This window comes from Meleagris gallopavo, chromosome 1 (assembly GCF_000146605.3).
Source record: "Meleagris gallopavo isolate NT-WF06-2002-E0010 breed Aviagen turkey brand Nicholas breeding stock chromosome 1, Turkey_5.1, whole genome shotgun sequence".
Lineage (NCBI taxonomy): Eukaryota > Metazoa > Chordata > Aves > Galliformes > Phasianidae > Meleagris > Meleagris gallopavo.
Window position 1 is genome coordinate 164,733,680 of NC_015011.2, and position 24,556 is coordinate 164,758,235.

A 24,556-nucleotide genomic window follows, 5' to 3' on the forward strand; every position below is an offset into this window, starting at 1 on the left:
GAAGGAAGGAAGGAAGGAAGGAAGGAAGGAAGAGAGGAAGAGAGGAAGGAAGGGAGGGAGGGAGGGAGGAAGGACCGAGATTATGTAGACTGTATATAAAACAGAATTTCAAATCAGGGAAAATTATATTCTTAGTTCACATAATTTTGATTACATTCAACTTAAATTTGAAATAGATGTATATTTAGTGTCTTTGAATCATATTGCTGTTACAAGATTGAAAAAATCCAAGTCTTAGGCCAGCACTATTAAGTAGCTTTAGAATAAATCCTGTGTGTATTACTCTGTATTTTCACAGTAGTAAGGTATGCCTCAGGTAAGACATGCAGAACTTCTAAAGCTCGAGGTGTCCCCATTGTGAGAAGAAAATAATATTTGCATGTTTTTCCCTTGTTCTTTGAACTCCCTACAACTAGAATCTGGCACTTTTTATAAGACTTAGTGGTAAGGGCTCTGAAATTCCCTCAGCATCAGTTTGTTCCATTTCTTGTCTAAGTGCCAACTTTGTACTGTCACAATGTAAGAATTAACAGCTGGCCAACACTCAGCTTTTCTCTTTCTTGTACTTAGGAATAAAGTCCTAAAACTACTTCCCTGCTCATGGTTCTGGATGTTATTCTTTTTCTATTCAAATTACCACTATTCCTTTGTGTTTCCTTTTTTGTAATCTCTTTCCAGCATTGCTTTTATGGCTAACATGAGGTTGTTGATCAGTTGCCCAAGTAATCAGAACCTAGATTGCCACATCAGTCCTGTAAAGGTGAAATGCCATGAAAGCTTTTTGCCTACTACTTTCCCAAGTGGATTGTAAAATAATTGTGCTGATAATCTAATTTAAACTTCAGAATTCAGCTATGTGTTAGCGCATGGTTTTGCTTTAAATCCTTGTTCCGAAGAGTTGCAATCTCATAATTTTGAGTAACAAAAGAAACCCTGTAAAATAGAAATGTCTCTTTCTATAACTTGTAGAAAACCAAAACTTTGAAATCCCGTTTTAAATGAGAATATATGTAATGGTTTATAAATATCAATAAGCTACTAGTACTTAGAAATCTGGTTTTACAGCAGGGTAAAAAGGGCACTCACTTTGTGTCTAGACACCATACTAATGGCAGAAAGAGTTTGTAAGAAGCGTGGCAGTAGATCAATAGCCATGGAAAATAATACTAAATTATACCACCCACAGTCTACCGCGTGACACATGAAGGATAATTTTGTAATATCCGAGTGAGCAGTAGGTTGCAATATCTTCCCTTTTTCTCTCAAAATGCAGTTTCTTGTGAGGGTCATGTCAAATCTAGCACAAAAAAAAAAAAAAGTGAACCATGAGATGAAACTTCAGTCATGTAGTACAAATTTATCTATGCTGCTTTTGTATGTCTGACTGAGAAAAATTCATTTTCTCTAAAAAACATTCCCTATTCCAAAGACTTTTCATCCTACTTCTACGCCAAACAACCTGATATAAGTTATGGATCAGCATGTTAGAAGTGTGGTTGTGCAGATACTTCTACAAGGGAGTTACTCAGAAAAAGGATTCTTGTCCACACTCAGCAATGAAGAGAAACCATAGTATCTGTTGGAGCACAATCAAAGACTGCTAATTCTGTTTAGTTTTGATCTCTATGAAGATGAGTCAGTCATTATTGACAGACGGTTTACTGCATTCCTCCCAAAATCATAAGGAAATTCAAGTTTTGCTTAATAAAAAAAAAGAGAGAAAACATGCTTTGGGTTAAAAGAAGTGTGTAGATGAGGAAAAATAAAAGTACTTCAGTATGTTAAGACTAGTTCAATGCAAGAGATTTGCTCAGACTTTTCCTTCTGTACTCGGCACTGGTGAGGCCGCACCTTGAGTTCTCTGTTCAGTTTTGGGCCTCTCACTATGAGAAGGATATTGAGGCCCTGCAGATTGTCCAGAGAAGGGCAACGAAGCTGTGAGGGATCTGAGCACAAGTCTTATGGGGAGCGGCTGAGGGAATCAGCATTCTTCAATCTGAGGAAGAGAAGGTTCAGGAGTGACCTTATCACACTCTACAGCTGCCTGAAAGGACATTGTAGTGAGGTGGGAGTTGGCCTCTTCTCCCAGGTAACAGTGATAGGACAAGTGGGAATGGCCTCAGGTTGTGCCAAGGGAGGTTCAGGTTGGATATTAAAAAATTTTCTCTCAGATAGAGCAGTGAGGCACTGGCACAGGCTGCCCAGGGAGGTTGTGGTGTCACTGTCCCTGAAGATGTTCAAGAACTGTGTAGATGTAGCACTGAGGGATGTGGTCAATGGGCATGGTGGGAATGTGCTGAAGATTGGACTAGATAGTCTTGGTGGTCTTTTCCAGTCCTAATGATTCTATCATTTTATTATTTTTTCCAAAGATGATCTTAACCATCTCACAAGGTGCTCTTTTTTTTTATAAAAAGGGAAAACTTGCTGAGGCAAAGCAATAGATTGCACCAAACAGTTTATATGGAGTCTTCCTTCTAGGTGAGCTATATAACAACATAGTACTGCATTACATTAAGGAATGTTTTTTTGTGTAGCATGAGAATGATGACTTTTGACAAGCTAACATATTACCATTTAATAAAAGTGTTACATTCATTTAATGGAAAGATAGAAATTACTCTCCACAATCCTCTCAGTCCACAGAGATACTACTAAGAACATCAATAAGGGATTTTCCTAAAATAAGTTAAAATAGTTTGGATTTGTTGTAATTAGCTGCTATCTTCATTTATTATTTGTCAAATATCTTACCATCACATTTGACAATCTATAATGGCAAGGGACACATCTCAGAACTACTGCTGTTCATGCTTTCCTCCTTTAACAGGGAGAGACTGCGATATAAATACTTAAAATGATAGCTTGGATTCAACAGAATCTGAATGTGTCATGCAGCCATTTAATTATATCAATGGCCAATGAGCATGGCTTGGAGGGGATGTAAATGCATTCTACATGCATGAAAGGCAGCAGATGGATTTATTGACTTCAGACACAGTCAGCGGACACAAAGTGACATTTATTCCTTAAGAACCAGAACCAGCAGAATTCTCTGGTCTGCAGATCTGTACACTAATACAACAGATTGTGGCTGAAAAGCTTAGCCCAGTTAGGTACCTGTGTTTAATTTAAATAAGTTATTATTGTGTTTCAATGTCTTTGTTTCTATCCCGCTAATCCGATTTTTCAGATCTGTTCGCTTTGTTTTCATTTTAATGAAACCACCTAAATTTGGAGTCTGTTCTAAATTAAAGGTTACTGACTTCCAATTCTCCTCTACCTCACTGAACTTTCTTTTCCTTGAGGAAGAGAATCTAAGAATTCAACCCACCTGATTTTGCATTTAAGATATGGATGTGAAGTACAGCAAAGACAAGTGGATGAATACTTGAACATGAGCAAAGAACACAAATTAGCAAGTATGGATTGGCCATCGTCTCTCATGGTGCCTCTACTGCCTTTCATATCTTATTTCCTCATGGTTTTAACAAATAAAAATAGATGTAATTAATTTGCTTGTGGGTTGCTGATGTTTTTTTTTTCTTGTGTGTGCTTTTGTTTTGTTTATGTGTTCTATTGTTTTTGTTTGTTTCTTTTACTGCAGATTCTTCCTCACCCCTATTGTATTTTCCAGACTTCTGCTTTCTTCAAAGGTTGGTACCTTTTGACTCTTTTCCACACTTTTTTTCAAAATAATTATCTCATTTGTACTGAAATTGAAATATTTCCTTCAGCTTTTGGTACATATTGATCTAACAGAAGTAAACAAATGGAACACCTCACCCTTATGGATGGACATAAACTATTTATACTGAGTTTTCTGGATGCCTAAAAATCACAATGCAATACCATAATCCATGCATGAAGAACTAATTTCAGCTTCACTGCCTTCTGTGGAGCTGCAGAATTTGGCTACATTTTAGTCTGATGATTCGAAAAGTATGAAAGAGTGTTTCTTATGTTCTCATTTATTTCTGTCTTCTTGTATTCCCTCGCTTATATGAGGTGGAAAAGAATATGTAATTGGTGGGGCTAAGGGAATTTGAAAAGTACATGTGCAAAAGAAACCAATACACTTTTCTCATTTCTTTGCTGATGGGAAGGCTATACGCAGGCATATAGAAAATAGCTACAACTCTAATGTGAGTAGACAGCGTGATGACTACTGAAAATGCACTCCTCCTCTCTTCAACCCTATAACTAGCCTTCGTTAGATTCCTATTTGCATTTTCACTCCTTTGAAATGTCATCTCCATTCTGCTGCTCTGCTCCACCACTTTATTACTTCCACTTCCTTCCCCATAATAGATAAATATAGCTGAGTTCCACCCCCTTTGAGAAGTCTCACCGGCTTAGACATAAACTTTGCTCTTGGGAACCACTGGCTACACGTAAGCAATGGGAGGTGAAAGGAGATGCCACTCTGCTCAAGTACAGCAGGTGAAGAGCTGCCAAAATCTTCTTTCCCACAGCAAAACAGGGATTGGGGTTAGGAGAGTGGGGGGGTCACCACAGTTTTTGCTGTGCTGGGGCTGATCTCTCCATGCACACCTGTGGTATGAACCAGCTTTGAAAGGAGGACTGAAGTTTTAATGTACCCTTGAGGAAAAGTTATCTGTCAAAATTAGTAATGAAGTACCTCTCTTGCTGTTTGTCCTCAATTCATTTCCTAAGCAAGAATTTTCCCTGGCCCATGCGGTGCCTTAATTTAAAGATGTTCCCATTTTTCTGGCAGCTGCAGTTTCCTCACCTTCAACAAATCAATGTGTAAAATTGCTATCAGCACTAGGCAGGCTGTGCACGCTTCCATTCCATGATCTAGGAGGGAATCGATCTTATCCCTGGAGACAAGGATTACCAAGACTCTGTTTATATCCTGACATAGAAAACACTGGCTCAGGGCAAAGATGGCCGTTCTCCTTCCCTTTCCTCCCACTCTTTGAGGCACTGGATTTGGAGAAACCTGCTAGGGCTTGTTTCCTTCATTCCTTCCTGGAAGGTGTAAGTGCTCAAACGTCATCCCTAGAGGCCAAACAGGCTTGTCAGAAAGATTTCTGCACAAGCAGAGTGCCTGAGGGCTGCTCTGAGGTATGGTGCTTTGTTTGTTCCCATTAGCTTAGCAAGGTGTGGTGGTTTTGTTTTGCTTTGTTTTGTTTTTTACCAGGAGGTAAAGGAAGCTCTGCAAAGTTCTGCATGTCAGCATCCTATTTATCCCTGAATCTGTTGTTGTAGCTCAATGCAAAATAGGCTATTTGTGTGGCTCTTAGAATTTGTGAATAATGGATTCTACTTACATATCTAGAGATCACCTTATGAAAGTGATTAACTGTATGTCAAATACTTGACATTCTTAATCACTGCATCATAATTAGCTACAAGCAATACTAAGCAGAAAGAGTTGTCTTCCATGCACAAAGACTTCAGGTGCTGGGGATTTTACCTGCAGCCTGGTATGAATAGGTGGCTGGTCACAGAGAAAATGCAGATCTTGCAGTTGGCTGAAAGTCTGCCTCTCCCTGGGAACAATGCTATGGAATTCAGTCTTGTGAAACCAAGGACAATGGAAGGAAGGATTCTAACTGAAGTGCTTCTGTGCATAGGGAAGCTTGATTTCATACTTCCCTTGAGAAAATAACTCCAGGCAATAGTTCAGTGGTATAAGGCTCTGAACAGATACTGCTGAGGTACAGACAAATTATCCCTTTCTCTGGCAGTTTGGAGTTGAAAAAAGAGCTGACAGCAATCTCAAGACTGGCTTGCATAACACTTGCCATTATTAGAGATATTGGGCCTTTGTTGTTTGAAAGAAGGGTTTGGAAACTAAACAGGGAAATGCCCTAAAATAGAGATGAGTTAATTCACATGCATGAGTATGACTTGTCCCTTGAAGTTCTGAATACAGGTTTGCCATGCCAGGGAGGGAAGGTATGCAGAGAAGATCAGAGGATTGGAGTCAATGTGATTGTTCAACTAAGCAACATTCAGGCTGAATGACTGCTATACTTTAGTGCCTATAAATGAAAAGAGTAATATGTCCAGCCACAAAGAATGCTTTCAACAAATGAAGAATATGAAGAAACACTGAGTAGCTTCCCATGTTGTATATACACCAGGTATGCTCATTGGAGTGAATCAGGAGGGAAAAAAAAATAGGCTGTCACATAATGAGACTAGCTCAGTCTGGGCATTTGCACAGTCATCCTAAGTTCCCATAGACTACCTTAATTTTGGCATTTCTTACCTCTATGATTGCTTGCTTTTGTAGCCTCAACATTGTTTGAAGGCAATTATTCCACTGTATGCAATGCACAGCACACGCTAGGAACTTATGCAGCTTATTTATGAAGAGATAGTCTGTCACTGAAAACACTGAATGCCATGTGCGTTAAAGAATGTTAAAGAGGAACATCGTGAGGAAACCATGGGTGTTACGTCATGGAAAACATCCTGAAGTATTTTTAGCTATGTATTTTCTCAATCTGTGATGAAAAGAAGCAAAAAATCAGGCTGCATATAGCCTGTGTAGTATACATAATATGTATGCCTGTACGAGAGACTTGGTTCTAAAACTATTCAAGAATGGGACCTCATTCTAAAAGAAGAAAAAGACCACCAGACTTACAGCATATTTTTGAGCAATACTTTCATGTTGCCTAAAAATGATTTTCTAAATACTACTCAGTGATAATGTCTTTTTTTCTGCTTTGAAGGGTTGGCACACAACTGACCTAGCTACATAAAGGCTTGAGCCTTTGTGGATTCACACAAGAAAAGTCATGCGAAATTCAGCAGATCAGAAGGTAACCCTGTCTTGCCTGGAAAGATTGGCTGTTCCACGCCCTTAAGTGTAATGAAATAGATCCTGATCATGCTTTCTCAGGGCAAGTTCACCTACCAGCATAAAGATCAGTGGAGCAATTCCAGATTTCTACTGCAAAGACTGAGCCTGCTGTTGGTCCAGACTTCTTGAAATCCTTGTTCCTCCTGTTACATACATTGTAAATTTTGCTGTTGTGATTTCAGACAGTGAAAGGCATTAATCCTTAAAATTCAGTCCACCACAGCCCCTTCCTGTACTGACCACACTGATGCCTGTATTACTGTGTTGTTTTTTTTAAAGGGAATATTTGCTTCTAAGTTAATGTCAAAGTTCTTTGTCACTATGCCTCCTTCCATATTTGAAAAATGTAACCACTGTGACCTAACTTCCTTTATGGCCAACTCACCTTTATGGTTTCCAAAATGGATCACTGTGATGTCAAAGAAGCAATTTACTCTTGCAGATCATTCATTTACTACCACTACTACCATGCTTAAAAGTAATTGGCATGTCCAGCTCATACAGCATCTTCCCAAATTCCATAACTCAATGTAGGTCAAATATGAGGGAATTTAACCTCTTCCAAATAATGGCCTACATCTAAAGAGACAAAACTTGATTTTGAAATAGGAGTTTCAAAGCAAACCACCCTTTCCTACAGCTATTTTACTGAAAGCGTTCCTATTTTGGCTGGAGACTTCGGTTGCTTTTTCTTTTCAAAGGTATCACAGAGCTTGACAGTACCGCAAGCTGTGGTTGGAGAGCAGGCACAATGAGATTATTCTTTGGTGTCACTGCTTCTGTTCTAAGTTCAGTTTGACTCCCAAGCTGCAGTTTGACAAGACAGAGTCTGTTTTTCAGTCCACATAGTGTCAAGATGTCAAAGGTTCTGTAATCATAAGAATGTACACTGGTAGAGAGTCCCTCCAATGATTCAAAATTTTTAACATTGTTTTGAAGAGATTTTGTCCTAGTAGATTTAATATAGAGCAAGAATTCTTTGTCTAGGCACCTCTAACTCCATACAGTCTTCCTGAAGTCAGCACAAAGCCAGCACAAAACTGTAAAGTGAACATAAACACCACACTGTGTGCTCTGGCTAAAACAGCAGAAATGAGTCGATATGCTCTTGCCTGATTTTGATCAAATTTGTACCACAACATGATGTATAACCGCATAGAGCTTGTATTAAATGATTACAGAGCCACTGTCTTGGTAGTCTACCAAAGCAACAACTCTGTGGTTAGAAGATTAAAGACATTTCATCGTAGCATCTGCTCTGCTCTTAGAATTAGAAACACCCCATCTGTGGAAGCTGTCGTATCTTATAAATAGACAGTTTCAATCATTACCATCTAGGATGTCATCAGGAGCACAAGATGGAAGATGAAGATGATGTGCCTCAGCTGCAGCTGCAGGATTCTTAATGCTATTTTTATAGTGACCCAGACCTTCCCAAGTAACAAAAAATATTGCTTTTGGGGCAGGGTGAGTGTATTGGTATGCCCCTATGTGTTCTAATCAAATCAGTATTTTCTCTCGTCTACAGATACTACAGTTCTGTAATTATAAACTCGTAAGATTCCCCAGAGATTATCTAGTCAGTAGAAACTACATGGCATATATATACTATATATAATTTTATATGCACAGAATATTGGTAGTTGATTGTTTAATCCTGAATAGAGCAAGCCATAAGATAAAATCCAAGCAGAGAGAGTTTGAATTAAAACTTTTCTTACAATCTTAAAAGATCACCCAGTCTTTAGAATAAAAATGTTGAACTACTGAAGTATTTGGTGAATACCACAAACTTTAGTATGTTGATCCAGTGGTTCTTTTCTAATTCTAAACTTATAGAAGATAGACCTGACAGCTTGTACGTAGTGTGAAGAACAACATTCCCCTCTTTCCTATTTTGGGACTTAGAAGCTTGAAGTCAGCTCCTAACTTCTCTTGTAAATCAAAACAAACTTCTTGAGCCATCAATTCAGTGCTAACTCAATGTTTAGCTTAATCTTCTCTGGTCTTTCAGGTGCTTTGCAGGTGCTTACTTGCAACTTTCCTAAACAAAAATAATCTGTCTTGAACTGTGGACAACAGCACTAGAGGCCATACCACAGCATTTACCCCGGTACCACACACAGAGGCAACATAACTCTCTTACTACTTCCAGAAATTCTTCCGTTTATGAATCCAATTCTATTTGGAAACCTAATCTACCGTTTTAATTCTGGTTGCAGCACTTAGACAGATCATTAATCACCATGACCCTAAAGACCTTTTAAAAATCAAAGCATGCTTCCTACAGACTTCAAGCGCATAGCTTTGCATTTGGCAGTTAAGTTACATATTTGCTTATGTTCCTCTCAACAGACAATCCAAATGATTTCAGTGGTTTGCCCTTTTCATGATTTATGATTCCCTCAGTCTTCCTGACACCTGAAAATACTGTCAGTTAAAGACTGTATCTCTGATTTCTCCTCTGCTTGTTTCCATGGGATTCAGCTGCTTTCATCACAGAATGACAGAATGGCCAGGATTGGAAGGGACCTCAAGGATCATGAATCCCCAACACTCCTGCCACATGCAGGGTCACCAACCTCCCCATTTAATACTACACCAGGCTGCCCAGGGCCCCATTCAACCTGACCTTGAACAACTCCAGGGACGGGGCATCCACAACTTCTCTGGGCAGCCTGTTCCAGCACCTCACCACTCTCATAGTAAAGAACTTCCCCCTAAATCTTCCCTCTTTCAACTTAAAAGCATTTCCCCTTAAAACCATTTCCCCTTGTCCTGCTGTTATCTACCCTTTCAAAGAGTTGATTCCCCTCCTGTTTGTAGGCTCCCTTTATGTACTAAAAGGCTGCAATGAGGTCACCCCACAGCCTTCTTTTCTCCAGGCTGAACAAGTCCAGCTCCCTCAACCTGTCTTCATAGGGGAGGTGCTCCAGCCTCCTGATCATCTTTGTGGCTCTCCTCTGGACCCTCTCCAACAGCAGTCTTTCTTGTACTGGGGGCTCTAGACGCAGTACTCCAGAGGGGGCCTCACAAGAGCAGAGTAGAGAAGAACAATCACCTCCTTGTCCCTGCTGGCTAGCCCTCTTCTGATGGAGCCCAGGATACCATTTGCTTTCCGAGCTGCAAGAGCACACTTATCTTAGAATCTGGTAGCTAACAAATCTGGCTGACCAGGGACTGCTCAATAGCTTTTAGGTGCATCAGGTTGATATGTTTCCATTCAAATTACAATGTTTTCCTTCTGGTATAGCTTCACCCACAAGTCACAAAACGAACGTACCCTCTAAGTTTCCTAAAACTCACGTGGAAAAAAAGGTTGGTTGCAACTCATATCCCTGTTCCTACTCTGTGTGACTGTAGAAATACATAAAGCAAAAAGTATCTCCAAGCTTTGTCCTAAACTTATTTTATTGCTATTTATCTGGTCAAACACATTTGCTAGTCCTGAAGTGCCTTGTTCTACACATCCTGTCAAGGGAATAATTAACCTCTGAGGTATTTCACAGACTGGCAGATACACATGTGACGTGGGCAAACAGGCCTATCTCCCACCCAAAACAGGATCCCAGTTACACAATGCTTCCAGACAACCTAGGCACCTTCTCCACCATCCCATGACCACCATGCATGGGCCAGGCAGATCTCATCTAACAGGTAACACTTCCTATTCCACCCTCCCATGAAGGATTTCCACTACTGTGGGGAAAGTGTCACTGTCTTACCTTACATCCATTGGAGGTCAGTGCCAGGTTACCATGTTGGCAGACTGACCACCTCTTTCACTGTTACACCTTCTCCCAGGTATTCAAATCAAGACTGTTAGCATCAATAATAAGCATAGAGGGGACTGTGTTTCTCAGAAATGAACCTGTGCCACTGGCTTTACTTCAGCAAGTGCGTATGAAGCACTACAAATCTTACCATGAAGTGATGGTGTCACTTCTCAAAGGACAAATCTCATGGAAGTGCAAAACTTGGGATGGAGGAGAAGACTTCTAGCTACATTGTCTTAGAATCTAGTTGTTCCCAGAATAGCAAGGAAAAGGGAGAGGTTTGCATGCCCATGTATGTTTTTATTCAACAGCAGTAGTGCAGATTTATAAATTCAGGTCATAAACTACTTATGTCTACAAACCCCATTCGCATTCATCACACCTTACTGAAATACTAATAGTATGAAAAGATTAACTCTGCAAACTTTCGGTCAGCAAAGATGAAAACATTATTTGTGCATGTTCAATGGGTACTTACTTAATGGAGGTGTTTCTAAAGTTCACCTCTGCACTCTTCTGCCTTATTGATCTGAAATATATAGAAGTGATGACACTTCTACTTGCTTTTTTATTCATCTGAACCAGGTTTGCCTGTGTCTAGACAATTTAAATGGGGCACTCTCACATACACTCTGGTTGTTCCATGGATTGAGGCTGTTTCTTTAAGTTTTGAATGCAAATTAAGTAACTTAAACAAGGTTAAAGCATCAAGAATATATTTGCTTTTCTGGCAAATCATGTGACATCCTCTCTTTATTAAAAAGTAAAAATAGCTGTACGAGCCATCCGATGGGTTCCCTTGAAAGTAATGCGGTGACGCTATTAAAGCAATAACAATTTTGACTTCTCATTAAGTTAAAAGAATCTATCAAAAAAACTTTGCAGATCACTTTGTCCCTGAAATAGCTGAACTGAAACCACAGGAATTATATTATCAGTTGAACTTAATCTTGTTGCACTTCTTTCAGTCACTTAGAACATGTTTTTTACTTAATGTTGGTATTTCTGGTGTCAGAAAAAATGTATCTTAGAAAAGCAAACAGACACATCCTTCATTCTTTTCTGTTTCACATAGCTGTCCCTCTTCCTTCCTTCCATGCTTTCTCTATGCATCAAACATTTCTCTTCTCAAATCTGTCAGTTTGCAGGGTTCCCCACTGAGAGTATATGCTTTCAGCATGTGCTGGAAGTGAAATAAATGGGACAAACAGTGTGCTTAGAAGTAAGAATACACCTCACAGTATACAAAGCTATGACCATGAACTCTGTGAAAACTTACTTTTTTCTATGACATTAATATTTGATTCAATATGCTCTATCTTGCCTTAAGAGAAATTAGAACCCTGGCTGCAAGTTCCTCTTACTTGTTCTAGATGACCCTATGGCTGTTTTTATACACCACTCATCTTGTGGCTTCTTCCTCTCGCTTCTGCTAGCAAAGAAAACTCCACTGGGATAATTCTGTCTCCATATGTTTCCTCTGCTCAATAGCCAGAGAAGATTTATAGTTTGTTTGCTTTCGGGAAAAAAAAAAAAAAAGACCTGCTTTAATTTTTGTTTGAACATATACCATGATAGAATGCAAGAAGCAAACTGACCAAAATAGAAATTTTACATATTGATTTGCTGTAATTAGAAAGCTCCTAAATGTTGTGTTTAGTAGAACACATAAAAAGATAAAAGGAATGGCTCTGCTTGGTGCCAAGTTGTTGGGTGGGCTAAATTCTTTCCATTTTCAAAACAAATCAATTTGCCACCTGTTCTCTCCTTTTCAAGTGTTATGAGGGAGGCAAAGCTCTTTCCCTCCTCCCCAGTTTTTCCCTATAAACTGTTCATATTTTATAGGTTGTTTAAATTAAATGTTTATTTTTGTTCTGAATGTTTCAGAAGCAATAAAATTCTCTATTAATTTAGATGTGACTTTAAAGTATCACCTTTGTCAACTCGTATGATTTGCTATTTGTTTCTGTTTTCTCTTTCTTTTAGGATAAATGTTTATCAGAAAGATGCATCTGCAGAATCTGAATGAACTGACAGAAGGAAATGCTGACATTTGAGCCAGGCTTCCCAAGCTCTGTAACCACAAATGCAAAACCTTGTTTGTGATGATGGGCTCATTGGTAGAGGTGGGCTCATGGTAGAAGATACCGCTTGTGTTTAATCAGTTCTAAGAATGGAACAGAATAGAACCCTAAAACCATTAAGGCTGGAGAAGATCACTAATATCATCTAGTCCAACCAACAGTCAATCTGCACCATGCCCACTGACCACATCCCTCAGTGCCACATTTACACGGTTCTTGAGCACCTCCATGGACAGTGACTCCACCACATCCCTGTGCAGCCTGTCCTAAGGCCTCACCACTATTTCTGAGAATAAACTCTTCCTAATACCCAACCTGAACTTCCCCTGGTGCAACCCAAGGACCTTATCTCTTGTCCTATTGTTGTTACCTGTGAGAAGAGGCCAACTTCCACCTCGCTACTACCTCCTTTCAGCTTGTTGTTCTTGTATTGTGAAGTGAAACTTAAAAAATAGGAGAAAAAGGAAGAACTGATCCATTAAATAAACTTCAGCACTCTTTGAAATGAAAATAAAATGTTTGCAAGTACTTATAACATGGAGAGGAACAGCAAACATGGCTTCTTGAAGAACAAATAAAGTCAAACTAACCCAACTTCTTTCTATGATGGCAGAACAGACCAGTAGACAGGCTACTCACCATATACATCAATTTACAAAAGCTTTTGATACTGATGTGCCATTTTCCTAGGAACTTATGTTTCACCTGAAGTATTCCCAAGAACTCACAGAACAGATGACAACTGATTAGGGTTAGTCCTGGCTCATGTGCGAAACTGGAGGAATGGTTCAACATCCCTATCAACAGTAAAGATGACCAGCCATAATTCGTGGTCACTACACCTGCAGGGCCACCCAGGTTTAAGTGATTAAATGGGAGGACTGAGCTGGATAATGATCCCATGAAACTCTCAAGTCAAGTGAGACACAGGTGTCAGCTTTGGAAGCATATACTGGGAGGTTAGTGGTAAGAGGGGGATGGGAGTGGTTTACTCCAGGGAAGAAATGTGTCATAGTAGCCTCAAGAGGCCCACAGGATTATTAGTAAAGAGGCAAGGAATGGACCCTTTTCTGTATTCACAGGAACGAGATGAAAATTTCAGCCCTGCAGTCGTTCACTGATTACATTCTCCAGAAGGACAGAAAGTCTCAGCTGTGAGGGTTTGAACAGTCAATGCCACTTCAGGATAGTACAGATGCAGTTGGAGCTGCCTTGGCTATGAGGATGGAGTGAATGACTTCTCATTACTCTTTCCGGGGATATTTTTATGTAATCATTCGTGGAAAACCTTGAATCGAGTTCAACAACGTATTTAAGTGGATGTATTAATATGAACACGAGTGATTCTACTCACTTCAGTTAAGTTATTCATGTCCAAAAACAGAGGCACCAGTAGAGTAATTAGTGAATGTCAGTGGAAGTTGAAGAAATCACCACCTGCAGCTGTCCACGCTTTAATGAGTTTTTTATCTGCTGATTTTCAGGGAGTCAAAGGGGTGGGATTACAGGATCACAGAACCCCAGCACGGCTGAGGCTGGCAGGAACTCTAGATCCCTCTGCTCCAGCCCCTGCCCCAGCAGGGACACCCAGAGCAGGATGCCCAGGGCCATGTCCAGGCAGCTCTGGGAGATCCCCAAGGAGAAGACTCCACAGCCTCTGTGCAGCCTGTGTCAGTGCTTCGTCACTGCACAGCACAGAAGGGCTCCTGGTGTTCCAGTTTGTGCCCATGGCCTCTGGTCCTGGCACCGGGCACCACTGACGGAGCCTGGCTGCAGCCTCTTGGCACCTTTCCTTCAGACATTTATGGGCATTGGTAACGTCCCCTTGTGTGTCCTCTTCTCCAGCCGAGCAGCCCAGGCTCTCTCAGCCCTTCCTCACAGCAGAAGTACTCCTGGAACTTGCCATTTTGGTATCCCTCTCTTGGACACTCTTCAGTATGTCCACGCATTTCTTGTACTGAGGGGCCCAGAACTCCAAGTGCATCCTCACCAGTGTTGACTAGAAGGGAAGGATTGTCTCTCTTGAATCACAGAATCATCGAATTACCAAGGTTGGAAAAGACCTCCAAGATCATCCAGTCCAACCATCCACCTACCACCTATATTTCCCCACTAAACCGTGTCCCTCGGTACAACATCTAAATGTTTTTTGAACACCTCCTGGGAAGGTGACTCCACCACCTTTTTGGACAGCCCATTCCAGCATCTAACCGCACCTCTGAAGAAGAAATTTTTCCTAAGGTCCAATCTGAATCTCTCCTGGCACAACTTGAGGCCATAAACACGCAAGCTGCTGTTAATACTTTTCCTAATGCACCTGACAATACTGAATGAGAAACACATCAACCTCCTGCTAGATATCTCTGAATAAAGTCAATAGAACAACAAAGCAAGTAGGAGATGCTAACATCTGAGAAAAAATACTGAGAAGGGGAAATAAAACAAGAAGGCAATGAAGTGGCAGGTGGATTGTCCCTCCATACCTCTGCTGGTCCTTCACTAAAACGCTTTTCTGAGAGCAGGGCTTTCTTCTGACTGCGATTTCTTGCTTCCTGTGGCCCTTCCCTAAGGCAATAGACACATTCCTGCCAGCTGCATTAATAACTTCCACCTTGTGACACCAAAAACACTGGGGAACTGTTTAAAAGCCTCCTGTCTTGTGCAGATACACACAGAAGCAGCAATTACAGTAACAAGAGGAATAGTAATGACAAGAAAAAGCACAAGGTGGAAAAAGTCTGTGAAGAAATTGTGGGCGAAAGCATTTTTTTCAGGTTCCTTGCATGAAATATTCCCAAGCAACAGACACCGTGAAGTGGGAGAAATCCAGAACTTCTACAACATTTTGTCTGAACGCCCTCACAAAAAGAAAGCAGTGGGTTTCAAGGCAGGTATCAGGATTTTCCCAATAATAAAATATACCTTTAGTTTTAAATGTATTTCTTAACCCATCTGGTTACTTTGGCTCTATCTGAAGGGTTGAAAACTAAGTGCTTTTTTCTCTGCTTGTAATACATTTCCTGTGGGTTGTTACCACCTATCTGTCTGGCAGGAACTACCCAGTTACCACGTTGATCAAATCTTACCTTTGGATGTTATCCAAAATTACTTAACAGAAAAGAATCCAACTGGTATATCTACTATGAGGAGAATGAGCAACATTTCCTTGAAGAATTTACTCAAAGTAGGCGTGTGTATTATGTGCCAAGAAAAGAAGGAAATCTGATGCTAGCATCAGTTGATGAACATTAGCATATATTCTTTATATGGTACATGCTAAAGGCAATGCTGGCAAAAATATGCAGGAAAAAAAGCATGAAAAAAAAATCATTGTTTTAAGGTCTTTCTTCCTCAATTTAGGGAAAGAAAATGGCAAGTTCTTCAATGGAAAGTTTTTTTCCTATGAAGAATGAAAACACTTCAAGAGATGGAGGTTTTCTTGTGAATGTCTAAACAAAACATTTGCACTGATTTCAAAATCTGTATGTTTCAGCGTGTCCAACACAGCCAAAATATTTTGCTTAGAGAAGGCAGGCATGTGTTACTATTTTCAATGCGTTTCATGTAAAAAAAAGTCAATAATGAAGCGTTCACTTTGTTGATCCAGTTCTCACTGAGTCATTAAGGGCAGGGAACAGAAGAGACAGAAGGATATGAGACATCTTTGAACGCAGCATATACAGCTATGGACTACTGAGAAATTCAAACCCAAATGTCTAGACGAAGTGGAAAAACTTGAAGGAAAAGAAAATAAAAACAACACACAGAAACACAACTTGGAACAAAGTCAAAAAACAGGATGAAATGAAACAAACCCCCAGGCTGTGTTGGAGATGTTTTGATGCAGTTTGGCAGACCAGCTATATGCTCACTTCCTGCTCCAGGCCAGCTGTGAAGATCGCTCTCTGAATTATGGACTCATAGAATCGTTAAGGTAGGAAAAGGCCATTAATACCATCTGGTTCAACCACAGACCTCTGGGAAGGTTTCCTCCCAAACCACCACCCCCTTCCTCCAGGGGACAGGTGCCACGGTTTATTTCAGTGGGCAGCACCTCCTCAATCTAAGTTCCCTTGTCTTCAGTTCTCCTGCCCCTCTGTGTGAAAACACAGCAGATGCCTACTAAAAAAAAAAATAAATCAAAATAAAATTAAAAAATCCTGTGGTTTTCAAACTTGTCCTCAAATTTCATGTCTGCTTTGACAGAATTACATTTTTTGGAAGAGTACTTAGCCTGTGATTTTCAATTAGTTCTGTCAAGCAGTGCACAGACCTTGGTCTCTGTAAAATGGGGCTCTCAGATAGGGTGAGCAAAGCTCACAGGAGGGGAAATCACTAAAGGCAGGCTTGTCAGCAGGTTTGAATCCATCCCCTGAACAAAAAGAAGTGAAAAAACAAATTTGGCATTTTGGAGCCCAAACTGGCAGGCCTGATCTGAAATGACATTGCAGTTTTCATTAGCTATAGGAGCTGATTTCTTTCCACCTTATCCAACACGACCTTGAAACATACCTTAAGCTTAAGTAGGTCGTTGTAATCTTCGGGGGCCTATGCTAGCTTTCAACTAATGGAAACCAAGTTTTGAACTCCAGGGGATGAAATGAGGTGAACAAAATTGTCTATCTACCTAGTCACAGCTGTAAGATTTAGGGCATATGAAATAAAAAATGGGGCAAAAGAGACACCAAGAACCCATTTGAACTTCAAGGTAGTAGAATATGTATAAGGCTGGAGCTGAAGAAGTAGCTTAAATAAGAGTCTTGTTTCTTGTTTTTGGTTTTTGTGATTCAACAAGGTGCAAGGATGACAAATACTTAATAGCAGATCACTTCTGCCACAAAGCATGGCCATGGCTAAAGAGGCTGGGTGATGTCAAAGGGTACAAAACAGCAGTCATGTGTGATCCTCCAGTGCATCCTGTGGTAAGTAGAGGAGCTAATACGACTCTGACACCAATTCTTAGTCTACAGTCCTCTGTAGGATGGCATTCCTTAGCAGTATCTCTCACCTGGGGGTACAGGGAAGGAAACCAAATATCCTCGGACAACCACGTGCAATTTCTCACCATCATCAAAAAAGTAACCTGCTGTCAGTCATCTCGTTTGCTCCCTTCTGAGGTTACAGCCCTACAACAAAAGCAATTCATCAACAGACCACCCATAAACTCACAGTCAACAAAAATAGTTCATTTTTCTACTGCTGAAAAAGCTGCAGCAGTTTCAGTCCCCCGATGAGCTATACCACTGCAGCACTTCTTTGGGTTCGAGTTAGTGGTGCACCACTTCAACTTAGTAAGATATTCTGTAGGCTTAGTAAAATACAGAAGGTACTTCACCTTTTTATTGAGTGGGAGGGCAGGAGAGGCAATAGTGCACACACTACTTTTTGTAAACTACCCTCACTTTGCAGTATCCCAAAGCTCTGTATCCTAAAACCTCTGTAGCCTGAAGCCACAAAGAAAATGAATATATCTTTAAATATTGACAATGCAATTTCCTTTCATCTATTCTTGTGAATTCCAACTGCTTTCCTGATGTTTGCACTTACCAAGTAGACAACCCAGAGATTACTTTTTGTGATCAAACCTGGCAGCTGTGAATTCAAAAGAGCAGGCTGGAATGAAAGTAACACAGAAAAGCTGGAAAAAAGAACAGTGTGGCTTCACGTGGTGATGGAGCTTCGTTTCCTATCTTCTCTGAAATTCTGCTCTTTCACATACCGTGCTGCTGTATAGCAAGAAGAAAAAAACAAATCAGTGAAAGTGTTGAGTTTGTAGGAGAGATGAGCTCCACTTGAAGAGCCATGAGACGTTGGCTGGTGTTCAAGGGTATGCTGGTAACTCGTAAACTGAGAAGCCTCCAAGTAAACACTCTGCGTGTTAATAAAAGGCTTGGTGGAGGGCAGAGAAATGTGTTGCTCCTTGAGGCATGGTGCCCCCAGAAATGGGTGCACACGGTGTCCATCTCTGCTCTGCCTTTAACGCAGGGCCCGTGTCCCAGCCCACGTCCCAGCCACGGATCACGTCCCGACCCATGCCTCGAAGGACTACGTCGCAGCGCTCGCCCTACACGCGGGACCAGCTGCTGAGCCCAGATCCCCCAGCAAGGGGCTGCTCAGTAGGGCTGCCCCTTATGCTCTCATCCCCTCGGGCGAAGGCAGAGAGCGCCGAGCTCGAAGCTCGTTCGATGAGGGCCGGGGGTCGCCGGTCCGGTCCGGTCCGGGGCAGCGGGGAGGCGGCGTGAAGGGCCGTCCGCACGCCCCGGGAGCTCCCCGACAGCCCGAGCGGCCGCAAACAGGCTTAAGGCCGAGGCGATTTGCGCGTAATCCCCGGCACGGCCCGGGGAAAGGGGCGCGGTGCCGGGGTGGGGAGGGGGCGGGGGGGAGCTCGGTTAGACCCCCGGGAGCCGGGGGAGGGAGCGGGGCCGGGCGGGGAGGGAGGAGGGGCCCGGAGGGGCCGGGGAGAAAAGGGAGGAGCGGCAGGGGATGGAGGGAAGGAAGAGCGGCGTGGGGAAGCGCTACGCGCCCGAGCGGCGGAGGGAGGGAGGGAGAGAAAGAGGCGGCGGTGGAACGCGCTCGGCTCCGTGGGCCGAAGGTCGGGCGATGGAGGAGCACGGGGAGCCGTCTTACAGCGGCCGCAGCCCCGCCTGGGAGGAGCTGGTAGGTACATGCGTGCCTCGCCGCGCGCGGGCATTTCCTCCCTTCCTTCCTGCTCCCTGCTGTGCGGTTCGGGCTGTCATCCCGCGGCGCGTCTCCGGGGCCGGAGTTGGGCGTCCTGACCTGAGCGGCACCCGGAGCCCCGCCGCCAACTTTGCCGAGAGGAGCGGAACGGGATGGGGGTACGGAACGCCGCCGTAGCGTCCGGAGAACGGGAGAGATACTCTTCCAGGGAGATAGACTCTTCCTACTGTTATTTGTTCCTATTTAATTTCCGCAGCAGGGCTGGGAATCGCCCCCAGCTCTCCCCGTGGCGGAGCCGAGCCGGGGTTGGGGTGCACGCAGGGAGCGGGGGGCACGGGTGCCTCCAGAGGGGATTCCCCGAGAAAGCTGCCGCTTCGGTATGCTGAAGCCGCTCGGAGACCCTCCTCCCAGCGAAGGAAATCGTGTCACCGGCATCCTCCGCCGGCGATAACATCAGATTTCCCCTGTCGGCATCCCGCCGTTGGGCTTTTCTCCATTGTGCAAACACACGCACACACACGGCGGACGGGGAGGGCTATTAATAGCCCCTGGGTCGCCGCTCTTGAGGTCTCGGGCTGCCCGATAGGTCAGGGCTGGGCTGTCCCTGGCCGTGAACTCTGTGGGGCGATGGAAGCATGCACCCGTAACACGGCCACGCTTCCCTTTAGGTGGCTTTTTTTTGCCAGCCTGCACGGGTCCAGCCCCTGGTTCTATTTCTAAAGGCACTTTATAACAGCGGACTGGGAGAGCCACACTTTGCCTCTCGCAGTCTGCACACTCCCAGGAATCTCCCTGGAGATACCTGCTGTGACCCACTGCCACCCTACCGGGGTTTGCAACCCTGTGCCCTCCCAAATACATTTTGACCGGCCTCGTTTTCTAGTGAAGTTGAACAACCCCCTTTGCTGCCCTCCGTGGTCCTCAGCTGAAGATGTGGCCAGAGATGCAGCTGTGATAGGGAGCACAGCTGGATGCGAGACGTTCCAGCAACATGGAGCTGACATCCACAAGCAGCGCTCAAAGGCAGACCCTCGATTTTGCCTGGAGAGATGAAAATGCCGTGGGAGGAAAAGAACGAATCCCGTTCCCCTGAACGTGTCGTCCTACTGAACAGTGACATTTACACTGGCTGCCGAACTCAGCTGAAAGTCGGGAGGCTGACAGATAGCAGCCCCTCCGTATGGCTGGAGCAACCCAGCCCGCTCCCTTCTGGGTGCAGATAAACACAGACAGAGCACTTCCTTTCTTCTTTTCCCCCCTCAATCTCCTCCTCCCCCGATAAAGGAGAGAATTCGGGTCATGTTTATCGTTCCGTGTCTGCATTTGTTCAGGGTACACACATGAATGCAGTTTTAAGGTTAACCACTGCATTCGTTTCCTTTTACAAGCCTTCAATTTCAGTCCAAGCACTCAGTCCTCTACCTGGTAACCTGCTGGTAAAACAGAGCATCTTTGAGGCAAAACTGCATAGTTCTTCACATAGATCATATCAATCACCTTTTTCGACATGGGCTTTGTCTTGAAATAGGGACAAAGGGAGATTTAGATGAGGAAACTGCATGGGGTAGGAAAAATGTGCCCAGAACTCTCCTTCTCTCTGTTAACATAGAAAAGGAGCAACAGGGTGAGAGAAACCATTGCAGGTTTGGAATTTGTGCACAGTGATTACCTCTGCGAGTTGTCAGGTGATGGTTAGGAGTGCTGTTAAGGTTGAGCTCGTCCATGTGAAATTTAGGATATCTATAAAATCCTGACCTTAATTCCCAGCTCACTGTTGAACAGAGAACATATTCCCTCTTCAGTAAGAGCCAAACAGAAGTATCAGCATCAGGCTCATCCTCTGTCCTTCAAAGGGACATTCAGGGGCACTGCACTCCAGACCCACGCAATCTAGGAAGTCCTATATCTTTCTTCCACATCTCATATGGGACCCCAGCCTTCTCTTCACCTTTTGAGGTGGAGGAAAAAAACGTATTATGCTCCAGCTTACAGATGCCAAAGTGACCTAGAGAAAAAGAGGTAAATATGCCTATTATGGTGGGAATCGATATTAGAGCTGGAAGTATTTCTGTTCCTGGAATCAAATGATGCGTTAATCTGCATTATAAGCCATAATCTGCAGAGCAGCTGGAGTGTGTGTGTATTTGGGTTTTTGGTACATCACATATGCTTTTTAGTGATGTGTATTCTATTATCAGCACTGGAAGCTGTTTGGTGGAAAGAATCTTACAGTGCACATATTTACCCAGCACTTTGGAATTCTTTGAATATAAAGGGCAGATCATCAGCTGATATTAATTGCCGTGACACAAATGATGTCAGTGGGGCTGTTTTGTGTCAGTTGAGAATCTCTCTTTCAGTGCCAACCTTTCTTTACTCTTTTCACCAGTTTCCCTTAGTAAAGAAATTTCAGAGAATTATTAAGAAGTGTGAAATTGAGTACGTGAAAGATATAATTCACACGGGTATCACGTGTGCTCTTCAGGAGCCTGACTGGAGGATTATTCTGGAGGATTTCAGTGGTGCCACTCATACCATGGCATCCATACCTGTGTTCCCCAAGATGCAATCTTGGTGCTTCTCATATTGAGTCTAGCTTCAGCCATTTGGGTAAGATGTAGTGATAGAGTCAGCTGGCAGTCCTCATCCAAGGAAAGTCCCAGGGACACCTCAGGCAGCATTACCTGGGTAAAGACCAGAGCTGGATCATAAGCATGTATTAACTCCTTTAAAAAAACAGAACAAGTGGGAAGCACTGAGAGCTTTAAATCTTTCCTTGTGCATGGAAGAAAATATGTATAACAACTTTATACATGAATGCAAATGAATAACTCTTTTATACTTCATACAGCACAGCGTTTGGCTGGTGTTAACACCAAACTCGTTTGGTTTTCTCTGTTTTGAGGAACACTGAAAACTTTAGTTGGCGGTGGATTTTAGCACTTATGATTTTACAAATGCGTACTTTGTAGATCCTGTATTCACCTCAGACTGTACTTGTGGGGCGTTTCTGTTATTTGCTGAGTTTGGTTGCTCCCACTGAATTCTCCACCTTAAGTGAGAAAATGTTTCCAGTGCTTCAGTTCTGAAGTTCATCGAGACAAAGTGGAAGAGACTTGAGTCGAAGTGACAGGCACCCAGTGCCCTCTCCCTTGTCGCTGGAACTGGATGGCCTTTAAGATTCCTTCTAACCCAAGCCCATTTCATGATTCAGTGTTTTTTGGGTTTGGGCAGCCAGTGGAGAGGAGGGTGACAATCCGTGTGGGGATGGATGACACCCTTTGCATGATGCACTGTGCAGGAGCTAGGGCTCACAGTTAAGCTCTGAATGTGAACAGAAGCTGGAGAGCCATGTTTATTGTCCATTTGCATTGCCCATTTCACCTACAGACACTCATTTAACAGCATCTGAAATGAAGTGTAGTGAAGGAAACCTGAGCTGTCTATGCAGATACCTAAGGAGATCTGCAGCAGACAAGTTACATTTTATGTAAAAAAAAATCTCCCAATTGCAAACCTCAGGTCACCAATTGAGCCAACTTTGTGACCTCCCTAAATTCAAAGATGTTCATCCGGAATTGTGGTTAATGTTTCTCCTTTTCACCTTAATTCTGGAAGGTGGGTGAAATGCCTGCTTGTAAACAATTTTGCACTCAGCTTTGCACAGGATCCCAGTCATGTGGTGAGACACAGCTGTCACATGTACCGATATTTTGAATGCTTTTTTAGCATGGGAACAAATTTAACAGTAATAGTGTTGTTCATCTAAGCGCTGCTTAATTCAGTTGAATTAAATGGAATCAGTGAGCGTTGTATTCTGTTAGCACCCAGTGTTCCTCAAATCGCAGTCCCAGCCCTATGCAAACTACATTAGCATTAATTAGCTCACTGTCTTGTCACCTAGTTGCAGTGTTCAGTTGTCATTTACCTTCACAAGGCTCTGCTAGCTGCAGTGAGTGAACCACGTTCTGAGGTAATTTGCTGTTCTGAAGTTGCTGGGGAGGAGGAAGAGGAAGGAAGGCAGCTGGGGTGACTAAATGTCTGTAAGCTTCTCTCTTGCCCTTTCTTCTTATCTGTGTCCTAAGTGAATTTAGTGCACACTTGCTCTTGCCCAAGTTTTTATCTTACATTTTTGAGAAAGAACTCTTTCAGGGGAAGAATGAGACAAGTGAGGAAAAGGAGCCACGCAAGAACTTCATCTAGTTTCAGATGTGGTATTGCTGGTAGGACTTAGGCCCAGTTATTACTGTAATAAGAAACACGGGTATTCACGATTCCTTTAAAACGTACCCTAAAAGAAGTGATCCTACATAGAGGAGGGCCATAGAACCTCATGGAAATGCCTGATTTGGTGACACGTGGGATACAACACGTGTGGATTCATGCAGATCTTTCATTTCACCTACTAGAAATGAAAGTCCCAATGAGGGAAATGGGATATTCCAGTGTACGAAATCCAACTCACAGCACGGTGTTCGCAGCATAGGATGGGCTCTGTGTTACGGTTTCGCTTTTGTTTCTCATTTGTTGTTTGCTCTGTATTTTGGTACTGTGGCACTTGTATTAGCTCATTGAGAGATGGAAGTTCCCTTTTGAGAAATATAAATAGAATTGCGGGAACAGAGAAGCCGCAAGTATTGGTCGCTTTCTCATCTTTAATCCACTCCGTGCAGTTGGGAGCCGTGTGTTTTATTTGGTATTGCTGAGACTGAATGCTTATTTGGAACACTGACTACACGCAAAGCCACAGCCATTTCAGAGCCCCACAATTCAGAACATGTGGTGACATTTCGAGATCCTGGGAGCTGCCAGATCTGCGACGAGAAGGGAAAAGCGACCCTTTTCTCCTCCGCTCCAGAGGACCGCTCTTATGTGAAGACAATAACTTCGAGCAAAGCAATACAAAAATTAAACGGATGTGGGAGAACAACCGCGTCCCGTTTCGAGTCGATGCATCCCGTTAAGGCACGCTGCCTTCTTGCTTTTCGGTGCCGGACGCGCGGAGCACAGCCGCACACCTCCCCGCTGCACCTGCACAGGTGCCCCATCCCCGTGCCAGGCCGCTGGGCTGAGCTCCCCGCACAGTGCCCACGCGTGGCTGCGGGCTGGGGCCCGTTCCCCTCCGCGTCCCCGGGGATGCCGCCCGCTCGGCCCCTCAGCTCTCGCCGCCCACC

The 24,556-nt window shown here is 43.0% G+C and overlaps 3 long non-coding RNA genes across 3 annotated transcripts; all 3 read left to right on the top strand.

Moving 5' to 3' along the window:
* Positions 1-1,790: 1,790 nt before the first annotated feature.
* On the top strand, positions 1,791-3,494 carry LOC116216328. Its single transcript, XR_004158884.1, has 3 exons — positions 1,791-2,065; positions 2,418-2,481; positions 3,309-3,494. It is a non-coding gene; the product is annotated as an uncharacterized LOC116216328 (long non-coding RNA).
* A 112-nt stretch (positions 3,495-3,606) lies between these two features.
* On the top strand, positions 3,607-12,909 carry LOC104917510. The gene is made up of 3 exons (XR_004158889.1): positions 3,607-3,656; positions 6,714-6,803; positions 12,607-12,909. It is a non-coding gene; the product is annotated as an uncharacterized LOC104917510 (long non-coding RNA).
* A 6,257-nt stretch (positions 12,910-19,166) lies between these two features.
* Positions 19,167-24,009, top strand: LOC116216198. The gene is made up of 2 exons (XR_004158625.1): positions 19,167-19,361; positions 20,266-24,009. It is a non-coding gene; the product is annotated as an uncharacterized LOC116216198 (long non-coding RNA).
* The last annotated feature ends 547 nt before the right edge of the window (positions 24,010-24,556 follow it).